The 15,268-nt window shown below is 47.5% G+C and overlaps 1 protein-coding gene across 1 annotated transcript in view; it reads left to right on the forward strand.

Annotated features, from left to right (window-relative positions):
• The first annotated feature begins 3,465 nt into the window (after nucleotides 1-3,465).
• The window catches only part of mapk8a (mitogen-activated protein kinase 8a), a 115,250-nt gene continuing 103,447 nt past the window's right edge, over nucleotides 3,466-15,268 (forward strand). Inside the window, 1 exon segment of the mRNA XM_085970361.1 lies at nucleotides 3,466-3,664. The gene's annotated coding sequence lies outside the window, so the exon portion shown is untranslated.

Consider the following 15,268-nt stretch of genomic DNA (forward strand, 5'->3'; position numbering starts at 1 on the left):
CAGACTCTCCAGTTCTGCTTCAACGGCTGGGCGGATCGCGTACGGTACCGGCCTGGCCTTAAAAAATTCAGGGTTTGCGTTATCTTCGATTTTTATCGTTGTCTTTACTCCTTTTAGAGTCCCAAGTCCTTGTTGGAACACCTCTTTCGCGTCAGTTAGAATTTTTGACAGTCGTCCAGGTGTGACGTCATCATCCTTTTTGTCAGTCACAGTTAGCGCCTGAATGGAATGCCAATCCAATTGTATTTTTCGGATCCATTCATGTCCCAATAATGGTGGTCCTCCATCTTGTAGTATATATAGATACAGTTTCTGTGTTTCCATGCCGTTGTATTTAACTGGCACCCTTATTTTTCCTCTGGGGTAGACTTTTTGCCCCGTGTATGTCTTCAATACAATGGACGTGTCCTTCAAGGGTATGTGTGAGAATAGCCGCTCATAGTCGCGTCGATTCATGACAGTTAGGGCTGATCCTGTATCCAATTCCATCTTTACTTGGGACCCTGCTATCATGAGGGTGACCCAAATAGTTCGGTGATCCTCCTTTGCGATCACGTTGTGTAACTTTAGACAACTTAGTCTCCTGCTCCCGGAGTCATTATCACTCTCCTGATCTTCCGAACTACTGTCTGTCATTTTTTTTTCTTTCTTGTACTTTTCCTTAGTAGTTCTTGTAGTGTTGGTTTTCTTTCCCGACCTGCAGACTCTTGCTATATGTCCCATTTTCCCACATTGCCTGCATACTTTGTCCTTAAACCAGCAGTCCTTCTGATCATGGGTTGTTCTGCCGCAGCGATAGCACTTTTCTGCTCCATACGCCATTTCGTTAGCGCTGTATTCTTGTGGTTTCTGTTGTATTTCCGCAGCTCCCCGTGCTGCTGCTTCGTAGGATACTGCCACGCTGAAAGCCTGTTCTAGCGTCAGGTCCTTTTCCGAAAGTAATAGTTTCTGGGTTCCTTCACTCTGGAGCCCGCAGACAAACTTATCCCGTAAGGTGTCTGCCAGTCCTGCTCCGAACTGGCAGTGCTTCGATAACTTGCGTAGTTCCGTAAGATAGTCAGCATTGTTCTCATCTTTGTGCTGGTTTCTTTTCTGGAACTTGAATCTTTCTGCTATCAGCAGCGGTGTAGGATTTAGGTGTTCCTGTAAGATATTAACAATCTCTTCAAAACTTTTCTCCATTGGTTTAGCTGGGGTAATTAAATTCCGCAATAGGCCGTATGTTCTCGCGCCCACCAAATTTAATAATACCGACGCCTTCTTTCCATTGGCCACCTCATTGGCATTGCAGTACACTTCAATTCTTTCCACATACGTGGTCCAGTCTTTTACCTCGTTGTCGAAAGCAGTGATACTGCCACTCTTCGGCATCTTGGGTGATTTAAAATGGCGCCTCCCGCGCTTTTTCCTTCTTTCCCAATGGAATAAAATGGCGCCTCCCGCGCTTTTCCTTCTTCCCCTTGCTGCCACGCTGCTCCTAGCGTTCTACAGGGTATTGGCGGCGACCCGCGGCTTCGGCGCGTCTCACTTTTCCTTCCCCTCGTTTTATTTTCTCTACGCTGCCCGGTTCTTGAGCACCGACCGCGCCCTGTGCGCTCCACCCTCTCTCTCTCTCTCTCTTTCCTCCCGACGACGCTGCGCGGCCCCGTTGCAGAGCCGCTCGATCGAGCTCGAGCCCGCCGCAGTCCGGAAGGGTCAGCGCACTACCTGCTACCAGCACTATTTGCTGGAACACCTTGACTGGGGAGCCAAGCCCAGCTCGCCACAGCCTCTCCTGCAATTCTCCGAACACCGATGGATCCTTGGGCGGTGGCCCGCGGTCGACGCCCGTTGCTCTGACTTCGACCTCCAAGAAGCTTCTTCTCAGGGAAAGATCCCCGTGAGGTGATGCAGTACTGCAGGTGAGTTCGAACCTGCTCGTCGCCAGTGTAGTGTCCGAGTATCAATAATACACGGACTGCAGGAGAACAATAAAACAGGTATTTACTAAACAGAGGGTAAACTTAAGACTGACGTACAGAAGCCTGCAATGGTTTTTTTATACTGGTGTGGTCACTGCCGGTACTGCAGTATAAAATCAGTTCTTCTCTTAAAGGTACATACACAACAATTGGCGCTATATAAATGCAAGTTCTTTCTTTCTGTTCTTTTATTTTGCCAGGTTGAGAGGAATGATTTGATATGGGAGTGAGAGTGAGGGACGTGATTTGGAGGGAGATTTAGAGAGAAAGAATAATAGAAAGATAGAAAGAAAACAGAGAGTATTGGGAACACCACCACCTCCAAGTTCCCCTCCAAGTTACACACCATCCTCATTTGGAAATATATTAATGGCCCAGAAATTCGGGTCGGAGGCTTCCCGCGGGTGCAAGCCCCCAACCTGCACTTACCCAGCGCGCCTGCCGTTGTGTTGTGGGTCCGCGTGGGATTCCGATCCTGGGCCTCCTCCAGCTGCCAGCTGCTTGCGTATCCCAGGGGCGCAGTTAGTTCGAAGCGTCCCCTGGGATCACGTGGGCCATGGAATGCCAATGGTAGCAGGGAATCTCCATTCATAAATTTGATAGGAAGACCTGTCAAATCTATGAATAGAGATCGCCCCCAAAACCTAACTAAAACTTCAAAGAATTTTTTTTTAATCACATTTTTAAAATAACTATAAATTACATAAAATAACTATTTTAAACAATAATTTAAATTTTTGAAATAATTAATTACAGTTTTTAACGGGGCTAAAAATAAACTTACCTTTCTTTAAAGCTGTGGGGAAAAAATGTTTTAATTTTACTTAATTCACCACTTACCTTGTTAAAAGCAGGCCTTGCGCCTGCTTTTTAAACGCACAGCTGCTAGAGACTTACCCTCCCGGAGAAACCTGTTTAAAAAAAAAAAAAAAAAAACGGAAGTTCCAGGTGCACGTGCTGCCTCTCCGGCGCACGCGTTCGACCTGTGAATCCCTTCCTTCAAGGGAAGGGAAATTCCGGTTTCCAGCGCATGCACGAAACCGGCACTTTCGTTGTCCCTACGCATGAGTACCCAGCGCGTACTCACCCGTGGGGACCCGAATTTCTGGCCCATTGTCGTTCCTTCATCGTCGCTCGGTCAAAATCCTGGAACTCCTTCCCTAACAGCACTGTGGGAGTACCTTCACCACACGGACTGCAGCAGTTCAAGAAGGCAGCTCACCACCACCTTCTCAAGGGGCAGTTAGGGATGGGCAATAAATGCTGGCCACATCCCAGGAGGAACGAGTATATATAAAAAAATCTGTTGATAATTTGGTTGCCTCACAAATCCTACTCCCCAACACTGAGTGTGCTCCGAGTAAACACGGGGCTTTCACATATTAGGAGGGAAGGCGGAGAGGGAGGGAATCTCTTGAGGGGGCCAGCGCGCGCTCCCGGCGAGTGGCAGGCGCGCGCACGGGGGACGGCGGGGCGCGCACGGCGGTGAGGGGGGGCGCGCACGCTGGACTGACGCTGTCTTTGCGCAGTTGCTGAGAGGGAGCGGAGCTGAGCTGAGCTGCCGGTGGGGATACGCCGCCGCTCGAGTGTTGTTGTGGTGTTTGTTTCCCCTCCCGCAGAACCGGGGCCGCCGCCTCCTCCTCGCCTCACCTTTCAGTCGTGCCGGGGGATAGCGGAGCGGGGCCGGAGGAGGAGTAGGAGAGGTGAGTGAGGAGACAGCGAGCCAGTGGCGGTTACCTCAGGCCCGGCTTTTATCCCGACAACCGGGCTCCGTTTACAGCTGGACATCGCCGGGCCCCGGGAGAGTGGCCCATCCCCGGGTGTTTATCCCCCCCCCTCTCCCGGGTGTTTATTCCCGAGATCATTCCCCCTCTCCCGGGTGTTTATTCCCGAGATCATTCCCCCTCTCCCGGGTGTTTATTCCCGTGATCATTCCCCCCTCTCCCGGGTGTTTATTCCCGAGATCATTCCCCCTCTCCCGGGTGTTTATTCCCGAGATCATTCCCCCTCTCCCGGGTGTTTATTCCCGTGATCATTCCCCCCTCTCCCGGGTGTTTATTCCCGAGATCATTCCCCCTCTCCCGGGTGTTTATTCCCGAGATCATTCCCCCTCTCCCGGGTGTTTATCCCTCCCTTTCCCGGATGTTTATTGCTGGGGTCATTGCCCCTCTCCTGGGGGTATTTATCCCCCCCCTCTCCTGCGGGTGTTTATCCCCCCCCTTCTCCTGGGGGTGTTTATCCCCCCCCTTCTCCTGGGGGTGTTTATCCCCCCCCTTCTCCTGGGGGTGTTTATCCCCCCCCCTTCTCCTGGGGGTGTTTATCCCCCCCCCCCTTCTCCTGGGGGTGTTTATCCCCCCCCCCCTTCTCCTGGGGGTGTTTATCCCCCCCTTCTCCTGGGGGTGTTTATCTCCCCCCACCCCCCTTCTCCTGGGGGTGTTTATCTCCCCCCCCCCCCCTTCTGGGGGTGTTTATCCCCCCCCCTTCTTCTGGGGGTGTTTATCCCCCCCCCTTCTCCTGGGGGTGTTTATCCCCCCCCCCTTCTCCTGGGGGTGTTTATCCCCCCCCCCCCCTTCTCCTGGGGGTGTTTATCCCCCCCCTTCTCCTGGGGGTGTTTATCCCCCCCCTTCTCCTGGGGGTGTTTATCCCCCCCCCTTCTCCTGGGGGTGTTTATCCCCCCCCTTCTCCTGGGGGTGTTTATCCCCCCCCCCTTCTCCTGGGGGTGTTTATCCCCCCTCTCCCCCGGGTGTTTATCCACCCCCCCTCTCCCCCGGGTGTTTATCCACCCCCCCTCTCCCCCGGGTGTTTATCCCCCCCCCTCTCCCCCGGGTGTTTATCCCCCCCTCTCCCCCGGGTGTTTATCCCCCCCCCCTCTCCCCCGGGTGTTTATCCCCCCCTCTCCCCCGGGTGTTTATCCCCCCCTCTCCCCCGGGTGTTTATCCCCCCCCTCTCCCCCGGGTGTTTATCCCCCCCCCCTCTCCCCCGGGTGTTTATCCCCCCCCTCTCCCCCGGGTGTTTATCCCCCCCCCTCTCCCCCGGGTGTTTATCCCCCCCCCTCTCCCCCGGGTGTTTATCCCCCCCCCTCTCCCCCGGGTGTTTATCCCCCCCCTCTCCCCCGGGTGTTTATCCGACCCCTTCTCCCCCGGGTGTTTATCCCCGGGATCATTCCCCCTCTCCCCCGGGTGTTTATCCCCGGGATCATTCCCCCTCTCCCCCAGGTGTTTATCCGACCCCCCTCTTCCCCCGGGTGTTTATCCCCGGGTGTTTATCCCCGGGATCATTGCCCCCCCTCTCCCCCGGGTGTTTATCCCCCCCTCTCCCCCGGGTGTTTATCCCCGGGATCATTCCCCCTCTCCCCCGGGTGTTTATCCCCTCTCCCCCCCGGGTGTTTATCCGACCCCTCTCTCCCCCGGGTGTTTATCTCCTCCTCTCCCGGGTGTTTTTCCTGTTGCTCGGCAGCGCTCCCGGGCAGTGTGTCGGACTCTCTCCCCTTTTCTCCCAGCCCCGGGGCGCTCTCCCCCGAGTTTGCCCCCAGCTGCAATGAGCTGGAGGTCCAGAGCACTCGTGCGATTGATTCCAGTGGAGTTCGGTTTGTCTATATTGCTTGCAACATGTTTACTCTGTGCAGTAATTGTGTGAACTGGCCTCAATCCAAGCAGCCTTGTGTTTTGGGGCAGCACATAACCCTCTCGCCACAATCCAAGGACACAGCAAGAGGTTTTCACAGTGATATGATCTTTTATTGGAATTGTGCACGATTAAACCCTTGTTTTTATAACCTATATTCATATATACATTTGGGCTCAGTAAAACTCATGAGTTGCTTTGCTTTGTTCTTTGATATTTGGTTGTTGGAGTCTTGCCTTATTATCTACATCTTGACAGTCCCTCCTCTGGTTATTGTTGCTCAGTATTTCTCCTGCTCCGGCCCCCATCATTTTGAGAGATTCTTTTGTTTGTGTCACTTGCGATCTGATGGGAAGGTAAAAGCGAAAGCTCGAATTTCGGCAGTGTCTCCAATTCAAACATATTTTAGGAGACCGACAACAGAGCCTCGGTGCACAGCGAATGTCATTCTGCGACGTAGACACTGTTTCAATGAAAAGTGGTATTGTAGAACCTTTTGATTCTGACAGTATCCATAATTGCAAAGGAATCGCTGTTTTTGTATACGTAGTGTGCAGATATTTATTTTCATGTTAACACTTGGAATAGATGGCCGATCTTATTTCAAATTCCTTCTTGGTTGTTGAGACGCGAATGGAGACGATTTTCTTGATGGAGGTTGCTTTCCAGCTTCTCTTCGATGTAAACGTTACACGGTTGAGTTGTCATATTTACTCCATTCCTCCCTCTCTGTCTCTCCCCCCCCCCCCCCCCCCCCGCCCCCAATTCCTTTGTTTGCGGTTTTTAGTGTTGCCTGTAATACAGCGATCAGCAATGTAGGAGAATTATATCTTTACTCAGGTTGTGTGGAGGTAGAAATGATAAAAGGTGGTTTATCCCAGAAGGTGGTGTTTTACAGGTAGTTAGTTGAGTTTTAACTCGTGGAAAATGCAATGACAGATTCAGTCCTAGCTTTTAATTGAGTTACAATTCTGTTTCATTTTGGTGTTTAAAAAAGGCAGTGGTCCAGAAATATTGTAGGTTGAAAGTTTAATGTTATTTGTTTTAAGGCAAATAGAATTTGGCTGCAGACTTTAATTTTATGTATATTTTAATAACACGTTCTGGGACATTGATTGACCTTTTTATAGTGAACTGTATAGCTATTGAATGTCTTGTCATAACGGTGATGGTTATGTTACGTTCCCCTTAAAAAACTGTACATCAGGAAATTCTCCCTGTCCAATTTAGAATTTGTTTATTTAATTTTCTGCAAATTTAATTTGACTGCAAACATAAATTTGCCCCATCTCTCTCGTGCAAGAAAGTGCTGGCAGCCTCTGATTGTGTGAAGTATTCGTTCCACTAATATTTCCTGACTTACAGTGGATTTCAAATGCCATCTGTCTTTTTTCAGAACCATGTTTATAGGTGTTGTCAGGTCTTTTTTAATACAGCTTTTGTTTTTAACGCGGTGTGGAATTGCACTCTGCACTGCGAGTGACTGGCTCCATGATTGCTGGAGGAGAGTCCGTTTCCCATTTGTAAACAAAGCTTGCATTTGAGGTTCTTGGTATTGCTGACCATAGTAGAGTAGTTTCTGCAATAAATCCAATTTGAGACCTTTTGGGGTGTGAAAGATTAATGGGCTGTATTAAATGTATGGTACAGAGGTGCTTTATCACAAATTGCTTATATCTGCACCTTGAGTGAATGCAAAAAAAAAAAAGACTTGCATTTATATAACACCTTTCACGACCACCGGATGTCCCAAAGCGTTTTACAGCCAATTAAGTACTTTTGAAGTGTAGTCACTGTTGTAATGTAGGAAACGCAGCAGCCAATTTGCACACAGCAAGCTCCCACAAACAGCAATGTGATAATGACCCAAAATCTGTTTTAGTGATGTTGATTGAGGGACAAATATTGGCCCCAGGACACCGGGGAGAACTCCCCTTCTCTTGGAAATAGTGCCATGGGATCTTTTACATCCACCCGAGAGAGCAGACGTTTAATGTCTCATCCGAAAGACGGCCCCTCCAACAGTGCAGCACTCCCTCAGTACTGCACTGGAGTGTCAGCCTAGATTTGTGTGCTCAAGTCTCTGGAGTGGGACTTGAACCTATGGCCTTTTGACTCGGAGGCGAGAGTGTGCTACCAACTGAGACACGTCTGACACATTTCTACCGTACCTTTTACAGTTGTGATTTCACCTTTGTACGTTAGCAGTAAAGTAAATAAATTCTTCAAAACATTGGACTTTCTGAATATTTTTGAAATACTGTATAATGATCAGTACAGATAAGAGTGGGGGTTGTGGTGACTTGAGATGAATCAATACGTGAGGTATTCATGAACTAGTCTACCTTAAATTTTCCAATAGAGGCAGAGTGATGCATGTTTTTTAAATCCAGCTAGTCTCTGGACAGGTGGGGTGTGACAATTTTGCATTTGCGCAGAATTTTTGAATTGGTTTCATAAAACAAATAGCTATGTAGCACTACAGCTCTTTAAAGGAAAAGGATTGTTATTCGAGATAGAACAGCTTGAACTTTGTAAAAAGATTGAGCCCACAGAGCAACTAAATGAATATGGAAAAATGGCCATAAAAGTGTCAGCTTTCAGTTTGTTTAAAGGCTGTATTGCAGATGCTCATAAACATAAAATGTATCTTTCCAGAATGCGGGGGTACTTTGGAACCCATGTGCTTTCATTTTTTGCTGCAAATGTAAGCATTTCGCATTTGAACTTTAGTAAGCCAATAAGGTGCAAAAATGTTGTGGAGCAGGCGCTTTGTCGTATGCGTCTATAAGTGTGCAAAGTATGAGTAATACCCTGATTGATCGAGCAACAGCTTGCCTGGTTTTTGGCTGTCTTTCACCTGGAGTGCGCCCAAAGATGTCACTGTAGAGTTTGACTATTTCAAAGTAGAACCCATCTTAACCTTTGTTTCGTTTCTAACTTGGATAATAATGACAATTCAGAAGAAAATGGTGTTCCTGACTTGTACGTCACTAATATAAAAGGCAATGTAATGTCTTGTGTATTAATTTTGTTCCTGCCCTTGATGTGTAGCTTTGGTATTCAACAAGGGATTTCAATTATTTTAATATTTAAGCCATTCCTAATGCAATTTGAAGACTAAATGACGCTCTGCTTTGCTACTGTATAGTGCATTAGTAGAATCAATTAATCTACATGAACTGGGAAACACGTGGATCAGATGGTTCAAAGAATAACCTTGTTGGCATTTGAGATGACTTTTGTGCTGTTGATCAGCCCAGTGAGACCGCAATTATTCTATCTATTCTCATCTGGTGGCTTTGGGTTGGCGAAGCACAAAGGAGATCTGCCTAAGCATTGCTTCTGGGTTGTTGAGTAGTATGCCCAAACCAGTTGGCTAGCATTGCAGGTAATAGATCAGTGTTAGTATGTTGACAGATGATCTATTTTGTGATGTGCTGTTGCCATTTGATGAAGAGTAGGCGGCATCGATTGTGCATAATAAAGACTGACATCGCTGTATTTAGGGCCCTAAACCAGAGGCCACGTTTTAGCAGAAAAGATTTGCAGGTTGATTCTTCTACCCCAGCATAAGGCTTTAAACTTTAAAAAAAGTGGGGGGAGGGGCCAGGTGAAGGGTAAATTCAGAAGTCTAAAGAGAAAGGTCAAGGCAGTAGAGCAGTGTAGCGATTTGGGTAAAAATAAGCAGTGTGTGACAAACGGAAGCAGTGCAGCAGAGGTCAAAGCAGGGAATAATGGTAAAACATTTAAATTAAAGACTCTTTATCTGAATATACACAAAGCATTTGTAACAAGATAGATGAACTAGTGGCACAAATAGAGATAAATGAATTTGATCTAATAACCACACGTGGTTGCAAGGTGACCAAGGTTGGGAACTAAATGTTCCAGGGTTCTTGATGTTTCGAAAAGACAGGCAGAATGGAAAAGGAGGAGGGGATAGCCCTGATAATAAAGGATGACATAACGACAGTAGAGAGAAAGGATCTTAGCTCGGAATATCAGGAAGTAGAATCGGTATGGGTGGAGATAAGGAATAATAAGGGGCAGGAAACACTGGTGGGAGTAGTGTATAGGCCCCCTAACAGTAGCTATACTGTTGGACAGAATATTAATCAAGAAATAGTAGGAGCTTGTAACAAAGGTAATGCAATAATTGTGGGGGACTTTAATCTTCATATAGACTGCACAAATCAAATTGGCAAAGTTAGTCTGGAGGACGAGTTCATGGAATGCATTCGGGACAGTTTCCTAGAACAATACGTTATGGAACTAACCAGGGAATAGGCTATTTTAGATCTTGTATTATGTAATGAGACAGGGTTAATTAGCAATCTCATAGTAAAGGATCCTCTGGGACAGAGTGATCATAATATGGTAGAATTTTACATTAAGTTGAGAGTGACTTGCCTAAGTCCGAAACTAGAGTCTTAAACTTAAATAAAGCCAATTACATAGGTATGAGGGGCGAGTTGGCTAAGGTAGATTGGAAAAATAGATTAAAAGGTATGGCGGTAGATAAGCAGTGGCTAGCATTTAAAGAAATATTTCATAATTCTCAACAAAAATACTTTCTATTGAGAAACAAAAACTCCAAGAGAAAAGTGATCCATCCATGGCTAACTAAAGAAGTTAAGGATAGCATTAGATTGAAAGAAGAAACTTATAATGTTGCAAAGAATAGTAGTAAGCCCGAAGATTGGGAGAGTTTCGGAAACCAGCAAAGGATGACCAAAACATTGATGCTAAGGGAAAAAATAGAATGAGAGAAAACTAGCAAGAAATATAAAAACAGATTGTAAGAGCTTCTACAAGTATGTAAAAAGGAAGAGAGTAGCAAAAGTAAACGTTGGTCCCTTAGAGGCTAAGACAGGAGAAATTATTATGGGGAATAAGGAAATGGCAGAAGCATTAAACAAATATTTTGCATCTGTCTTCACAGTAGAAGACACAAAAAGCATACCAAAGATGGTGGGGAACCAAGGGTCTCATGAGGGTGAGGAACTTAACGTAATTAATATAAGTAGAGAAACTAATGGGACTAAAAGCCAACAAATCCCCTGGACCTGACGGCCTACATCCTAGGGTTCTAAAAGAGATGGCTGCAGAGATACTGGATGCATTGGTTTTGATCTTCCAAAATTCCCTAGCTTCTAGAACGGTCCCAGTGGATTGGAAGGTAGCAAATGTAACACCGCTGTTCAAAAAAGGGAGGGCGAGTTAGCCTGACATCAGTCGTTGGTAAAATGCTGGAATCCATTGTTAAGGAAGTGGCATCGGGGCTCCTAGAAAATCATAACATGATTAGGCAGAGTCAACGTGGTTTTATGAAAGGGAAATCGTGTTTGGCAGAGTTTTTTGAGGATGTAACTAGCAGGGTAGATAAAGGGGAACCAGTGGATATAGTATATTTGGGTTTCCAAAAGGCATTCGATAAGGTGCCACATAAAAGGTTATTACACAAGATAGGGGCTCATGGGGTTTAGGTAATATAGTAGCATGGATAGAGGATTGGTTAACAGACAGAAAACAGAGAGTTGGGATAAACGGGTCTTTTTCAGGTTGGCAGGGTGTAACTAGTAGGGTGCCACAAGGATCAGTGCTGGGGCCTCAGCTATTTACAATCTATATTAATGACTTAGATGAAGGGACCGAGTGTAATGTATCCAAGTTTGATGACAATACAAAGCCAGGTGGGACAGTAAGCTGTGAGGAGAACACAGGCCGCAAATTTAATGGATGGGGGCGGGACAACTGGTTTCCGGGTTCCGGTCCCGCTCCCAGCTGCGTCCGCTCTGCAGACATGATTTTCCCTTGATGGGCCTTGTTAAGCCCGCCCAATTAACGGGAAGCGGGTCTGATGATGTCATTTGATGACGCGTCATCCGCCGGTTTCCTTAAAGGGAGCACGTCCACATGGAGTTTAACAGTTGTTCTGTTAGTGTTTGACAGCATTGAGGTGCTGTAAACACTGACAATCACTGCACAAAGGTGAACGCTTGCACCCAGGCTCTCCAATGACTCCATATGCACGCAGGGAGGTTGTCTTCCCTTCCAAGGGCGGAAGAGACCTCCTCAGGACACCAACTTAGCTTGCACCTCCACCCAACCCTGTCTATCTACTTTATCACTTCCCCATCTCACTAGCCACCCCTCACACTCCCCCTCATCTTACTGCAAACATACCAACTAACAACACACAAGGGTAGGCACTTGAGAGGTTTAGCCAATGTCCATGTGAAGTTTCCGGTGTGTTGTCATACAGTGAAATCTCTTTTTCAAAAAGTGCCCCTTATTGGACAGATCTGAGTGCACCTTGAGAAGTGTCTTACTGCGTTCCAGTGATTGTTCAGTCATAACTCTTCTCCCCCGCCCCCCCCCCCCCCCCCGGCTATAGTGCTGAGTGTGCATGGATGGAATGACTTGGACATTGAAGGGATGCTTCACGGTGCTGGTGTTGGATGGTGTCAACCTGGCGCATCATGTGGCAGCCAGGGTTTACAGCGTCAAGTGAAGAAAATCTGGCCATGGTGATGCCATCGCTGGCGTCCCGGGCAGCAATTTTGTTGGGGTTTGATGCCCTGTGTCCAGTGCAGCATCAGGTGATGGTGGAGAAGGTTGAATATGAGGTTGGTGTGCCTGGTGATGTTGGTGTTGGGGCTGATCGTGGAAGGATTCGGATGTCTGATTGTTTCATTGTCTCCGATATTGCTGCAGTAGATGGCAGCTGCAGGTGAGATGACAGAAGCGATCTGTCAGTGGCGAGAGAGCTTCTCCCAATGAGGTGGCAGTGGACATACAGTTGAATCTAAAAACTTGTAAGCTAAAGAAATCTCCAAATGTATTAAAAATGCAGTAACCAACATTTTCTGCACTCTGAAACTCACCATCTGCAACATGGCATCCTTGACACCACTTCTGCAGCTGTCAGCTTTTCACAAACATCAGAGCAGACTCAAAACACGGCAGGTTGAGCTGGCGTGTTCCCCAAGCAGCGGGTAACCAGTGGGGGAAAAGGTAAAATTAGAAGTAAGCCTCAAAATACAGGAAACTTTCGCTTAAACGGAGGTTAAATCTCCGGAATGCTCTATCCACTGGCAAAATTCAGGAGTCGGTTCAGATACTTTTTTTACTTTTCGTTGCTTTTTTTTCCTCCATTCCTGGCTCTGCAAGCGTCTAGCTGAAGCTGTTGCTTAGCTACAGAGACGCTTGCAAGCTGCACCGACTGTTTTGAAGCTGTTGCTAAGCACGGAGCTCAGAAGCTCCGTATGTTTTAACATTAGCGCTTGTTTCTCCGGCAGTGTTGATCGACCGGCACCAGCTCGGTCCCGTCAGTGCCGGATACCAGAAAGCTTCCTGTACTCTTAAATTGTCTCTTAACAAGCCATTTAAATAGCTGAATTGTATCCCTCGCCACTTGGTGTCGGGTCAGTCCTCCGCTGACACCTGGGAGACTCGCATGGAGGCGGGTTGACAGCGGGTTTCCTAACCGCTGTCAATCTTTGCTATTTTGACAGTGGACCTGCCTCCAAACCCGCCCCCTCAGCGCTATTAAATTTGCGGCCGCAGAGTCTGCAAAGGGATATAGATAGACTGAGTGGGCAGCAAGGTGGCAGATGGAGTATAATGTAGGGAAATGTGAGGTTATTTGCTTTGGTAGGAAGAATATAAAAACAGAATATTTGTTAAATGGTGTGAAACTTTTAACTGTTGGTGTTCAGAGAGATTTGGGTGTCCTCGTGCAAGAAACACAGAAAGCTAGCATGCAGGTACAGCAAGCAATAAGGAAGGCACATGGCATGTTGGCTTTTATTGCAAGGGAGTTGGAGTATAAGAGTAAGGAAGTCTTGCTACAATTGTACAGGGCCTTGGTGAGACCACACCTGGAGTACTGTGCACAGTTTTGGTCTCCTTATCTAAGGAAGGATATACCTGCCTTGGAGGCGATGCAACGAAGGTTCACGAGATTGATTCCTGGGCTTGGAGGGCTGACCTATGATGAGAGATTGTGTAGAATGGGTATACTCTCTGGAAGTTAGAAGAATGAGAGGTGATCTCATTGAAACATACAAGATTCTGAGGAGGATTGACAGGGTAGATGCTGAGAGGTTGTTTCCCCTGGCTGGAGTGTCTAGAACCAGGGGGGCATAGTCTCAGGATAAGGGGTCGGCCATTTAAGACTGAGATGAGGAGGAATTTCTTCACTCCGAGATTGTGAATCTTTGGAATTCCCTGCCCCAGAGTGCTGTGGATGCCGAGTCTTTGATTATATTCAAGGCTGAGATCGATAGATTTTTGGACTCATGGGGAATCAAGGGATATGGAGATCAGGCAGGAAAGTGGAGTTGAGGTTGATGATCAGCTATGATCTTATTGAATGGCGGAGCAGGCTCAAGGGGCTGTATGGCCCACTCCTCCTATTTCTTATGTTCTTATAGAAATTGCTGAAGGCAGGACATAATGGACAAGGGGTATACCAGTTCTTCAGTTTACTTCTGTGGTAATGTTGTTGCAGTGAAATAACAGAAAATGCTGGAAAGACTCAGCAGGCCAGGCAACATCCGTGGAGAGAGAAATTGAGTCAACGTTTCGGGTCGAAACCCTTCGTCAGGACTGAAAAAACACAGGAAATGAAACAGATTAAAAGGCCAGTTTGGGGGCTGGGAAATGGGGATGAGAGAACAAAAGAGAAGTGAAGAGACATTAAGAGGTATTCAAAACCAGACGAGATGGTGATAGGACTAGTAAAGAGACAAAAGACGGCTCTAGATTAGGTGTGAAACGCGCTGGCAGAATGAGAGACAGCTGCCATGTGGGAGAGAGAAAAAGGGGGAAGGGCACAAAACAAAGGTGTGGATAAAAAATATATATAAAAATGTAATAGGGGCCGAGGTCATGATCTGAAATTGTTGAACTCGATATTGAGTCCGGAAGGCTGTAAAGTGCCTAATCGGAAGGTGAGGTGCTGTTGCTCGAGCTTACGCTGGGTTTCTGTGGAACAATGCAAGATCCCGAGTACAGTGAGGTCGGAGTGGGAATGGGGCGGTGAATTAAAGTGACAGGCAACTGGAAGCTCGGGGTCACCCTTACGGACTGAACGGAGGTGTTCCGCAAAGTGGTCACCCAATCTGCGTTTGGTCTCCCCAATGTAGAGGAGACCACATCGTGAGCAGCGAATACAGTATACTAGATTGCAAGAAGTACAAGTAAATTGCTGTTTCACCTTGAAGTGGTGTTTGGGGCCCTGGACAGTGGGAAAGGGGGAGGTATAAGGGCAGGTGTTGCATCTCCTGCGCTTGCACGGGGAGGTGCCGGGCGAAGGGGAAAGGGTGCTGGGGGTGATAGAGGAGTGGACTAGGGTGTCTCGGAGGGTGCGGCCCCTACGGAATGCTGGGAGGGGAGGGGAAGATGCATTTGGTGGTGGGATCACGCTGGAGGTGGCGGAAATGGCGGAGGATGATCCGTTGAATGTGGAGGCTGGTGGGGTGAAAGGTGAGGACAAGGGGAACCCTATCGTGGTTCCGGGAGGGAGGGGCAGGGGTGAGGGCAGAAGCGGGCATAACCTCGGCCCCTATTACATTTTTATATATATTTTTTATCCACACCTTTGTTTTGTGCCCTTCCCCCTTTTTCTCTCTCCCACATGGCAGCTGTCTCTCATTCTGCCAGCGCGTTTCACA

The sequence above is a fragment of the Somniosus microcephalus genome, chromosome 29, assembly GCF_052327205.1.
Source record: "Somniosus microcephalus isolate GS21.2 chromosome 29, FLI_Smic_1.0, whole genome shotgun sequence".
Classification (NCBI taxonomy): Eukaryota; Metazoa; Chordata; class Chondrichthyes; order Squaliformes; family Somniosidae; genus Somniosus; species Somniosus microcephalus.